The sequence below is a fragment of the Lycium barbarum genome, chromosome 6 (genome assembly GCF_019175385.1).
Source record: "Lycium barbarum isolate Lr01 chromosome 6, ASM1917538v2, whole genome shotgun sequence".
In the NCBI taxonomy this organism is placed as follows: domain Eukaryota; kingdom Viridiplantae; phylum Streptophyta; class Magnoliopsida; order Solanales; family Solanaceae; genus Lycium; species Lycium barbarum.
The window spans coordinates 10,626,250-10,629,916 of record NC_083342.1 but is presented as its reverse complement, the minus strand read 5'-3'; the positions used below and the strand labels follow the sequence as shown (position 1 = coordinate 10,629,916).

General features: G+C 34.8%; 1 long non-coding RNA gene across 1 annotated transcript; it reads right to left on the bottom strand.

Annotated features, from left to right (window-relative positions):
• Positions 1-1,201: 1,201 nt before the first annotated feature.
• On the bottom strand, positions 1,202-3,360 carry LOC132600748 (uncharacterized). Its single transcript, XR_009567305.1, has 3 exons — positions 3,047-3,360; positions 2,435-2,472; positions 1,202-1,950 (listed from the first exon to the last, which is right to left on the bottom strand). It is a non-coding gene; the product is annotated as an uncharacterized LOC132600748 (long non-coding RNA).
• Positions 3,361-3,667: the final 307 nt, after the last annotated feature.

Genomic DNA, 3,667 nt, shown 5'->3' with positions numbered 1-3,667 from the left:
TTCATCAAGGACTTTTTCCCAAAATCCAAATTAATTGAGGGGTTATGGTCGTTGGAAGTAAGACCTTCCATAAACTCACTCGCAAACATGCCCCGTAGAGTGGCTTCCAACATTTCTTTGCCCAAAGACATTTCTTATGACTTAATTGGTTTTCAAAACACTTCCTATAACCCTCATATTGGTTCCATTATATTATCATCTTATGAGTCAAACTTTCGTCCGACGTTACGAGGTGTTACAATGATAGTCTCCATTGTAGATCTGAAAGAACAAGTAGATGAAGTAACAAGAGAAAATTCTCTATTAAAAAGCCAAACGAAAAAATGGATGAATACTCCGAAAGAAAAGAGGCAGCTTATGAAACTCAACTTGAGCTTGAAAAAGCTTAAGAAATCAAAGTGAGTCTCACCTCTGTGCTAGATAAGAATAGACACTTACATGAGGATTGAAAAAAGGTTAATGTTGATCTTGATAGGTCACTTCATTGGACCTGGTCCTCTAATGAAATTGTCTCTATGTACAATAGCGATGGTGGTGGCAGGCGGGGGATTGGTTTTCAAAAGGCTACAACCCCCTACAATCCTCATAACAAGCATGTTACTGTGACTGAAAATTGGTTGTGCACTCACTATAATCAGATTGGTCATTACAAGGATACTTGCAAAGCTAAATTTCAGTCTCTTTAGAAAAATAAGAATTTTATTAAGAAAAAACCCAGAATTGAGGGACCTGGTCCCCGAAAAAGGAAGAAGGTGTTGCTTGCATGGGTAAAAGAAGCTTAATTCACCCGTTCTATCATTATAAGGGACCCAAACTAGTTTGGGTTCCTAAATCTAATCAATGACTTAGTTTGCAGGATGGAGTGAGAGGAGGTAGCCAAAAATAGTACATGGATAGTGGCTGCTCGAAGCATATGACTAGAAGAATGAATGATTTCCTCTCACTCAAGGCCTTCCAAGGTGGGAGTGTCTTTTGGAAATGGCAAGAAAGACATATTCTTGGCATTGGTAAAATTGGCAAGACACTCTCCTATGCGATTGAAAATGTTTATTATGTAAATGGTTTGAAGTACAGTTTGTTAACAGTAAGAAGAAAAGTACAGAGAATTATTTTTCAAGAAATCCTTTGTTTATAAATCTTCTTCAAGAATCAGGGCAATGTCATGCTGCACAAACAGTAAATTTATTTTTATAAACACAAAGTAAACAAAAATTATAACGTAAAGGAGATGAAGAAGTGTTATTGACAAAAAAGGAAAGTCCCTTACCCAAATCACTATGCTTTTTTTTTTTTTTTAAATTGTTTTTATTACATAAGGGGTAGGGAAAGGGGATTATAATGTGGGATTCGAACTCTCACCAACAAGGTGAGAGTTCAGGTAGCCAACCAACTGAGCTACTAAATCCCTACCCAAATCACTATGCTTGCTTCCAGTGTAGAAGAGAGTTTTCTTAGAACCTTGGTTGTTCGATGTTGCCGAATATGATACTGGGTTTTGAAACAAATCAAGTAAAAGGAGAGAAAAGAAGACAAACGTAAAAGTTGTAACAACATTTCTATGACTGTGTTGACAAACCTCTCAAAGAACTTTACTTCAGTTTCCTTCATGTTCACCATCTTTTGATTATAGAATTGCATTAGGCGTGTTACTGTTTCCTTCTTATGTTGAGAGTTGCGTTTGACCCATTTCCTTGAAAACTCAAATCCTTCAGAGAGTGCCTCAAAAGTAAGCACGGCGACACCATTGTCAGAGACATAGCATGAAGCCTTGTCCACGGGATAATCCACAGCCAGAATGGAAAGAACAGTATTTGCAGTAATAAGTGGAGGCTCTTTCAACGGATCCACTGTACTAACAAAAGTGTCAATATGGTCTAACTCAACGGATCCACTGTACTAACAAAAATGTCAATATGGGCCAACTCAGAAAGCTTCCCTTCTTTCTCATACCTGAGACAATTATAAATCAGAGAATAGGTTAGGACACAAAAAATGTATACCTCAGTGATATTGCTTCCTGTTTCCTTCAAGCCTTTATTGTTCTTGCTACATTTCAAAAATGATATATAAGCTTAAAGCACAGATATCAATTAACAAAAACTTCTAGAAGACACTTATATCATTTGTATAAGTAGAGAAATCCAATAATAAACAAATAGATCAAGTAAACAATTTCAGCTGCTAATTAAGCTTGAGTTGTTGATAGTTAGGCTTTATCTCCTTCCTCTCTTGCCAAAATTACTTTGGATGCAAAATTACATGGGAATCATGATTACATTTCTTTATATCTAAGTTTTTGTTAACACGCAGGTGTGAGACAACGATATTACCATCGAAATGTACATGGAAGCAGATGAGAATTATGTTAAAAGCCATTCTTTAATGTATCGACATATTGCTTACTGATGTTGTCTAGGAGTAATAGATAATATACCTCTTGGGCTGTTGAATGATGTGCAATTCATAGCACTCCTGCGTGAAAAAGGAAAAGAAACAAAACTTATTTTTAGTTACTTTAGGCATATTATCAAACACCTTAGTTAAATATATTAGAACCTACACCAATGTACAAAGAATTTTCATAAGAGGCGTTTGATCAAATAAGCAAGTTTCTCAAAATTAATAAAGAAACACGAACAAAAACACTAAAAATAATATGTATCATCCATCAAACAATACAAAATGGTACACTTAATCATTTAGAACAAAAGAAGAAAAAAAGACACAAATCCAAGAACTTCCGAAGTAGAATTAAGACGTCAAAACCAGCAATTTCTAAGAAATATAGAATCAAAGGTTTATATAGTCGTAATACCGCAACTCCAGGACCAAAATACAGAGCAAACACACGAAGAATATAGTTTACAATTAGTGATGTTCATACAAAATTCTAACAAAGTATTATAGCCAAAAGAATGGGAACTAAGACATACCCGCAAATTGTTATTACAGCAATAGAAATCAGAAAATTTATTCCAAATCCTATTAGAATTACCGGTCCTTATCAATAAAAAAAACAAAGACACTGTAGAGGAAGCAATCTTACCAATCAAATCCGCCGGAAAATGGAGATTGCCGAGATGTATGTTGGAGATTTGATTTGTGTGTTTTTAATAGTCAAAAACTGAGGGAGACTTATGTAATGAACTCAAATCCAATGTAACAGTAATCTGGTTCTCAAGTATATTAATAACACAAAAGTTCAATTACAATTCCGGAAAGTAAATTCTCAAATAAAATTGCAGAAACATTGAAAGTAAGAACTAAGGATTGTAGAATGAAGAAGGGGGATGAGAAACTTAGAATCAGAAAAGTAAGTAAGTAATTCTCTTTCTATGAATACTTTGAATTAAGCATGTTAATTTTATCTTCAACTTTAAACTTGTTACACCCCGTAGTTTTGTATGTTGAAATTCGTAGGTGTTGGCTGTTTTATGTGTGGACATTGGAGTTACCTCCAAGGATACATGAGATTAGATGCGCTTATCTTATGTTTATGATGGCTTAAGTTCATATAATAAGTTGCGGAAGGATTGGAGGGCAAGTGAATCAAGGAAATTAAGTTTGTTGGATTTTGGAGAAAATATGAGGGGTAATTTTGGCCCTACTTGAGGAAGGAATATCTTTTATTATATGAGGGGTTTTGAACCAAAGCAAAGCAAAGCCT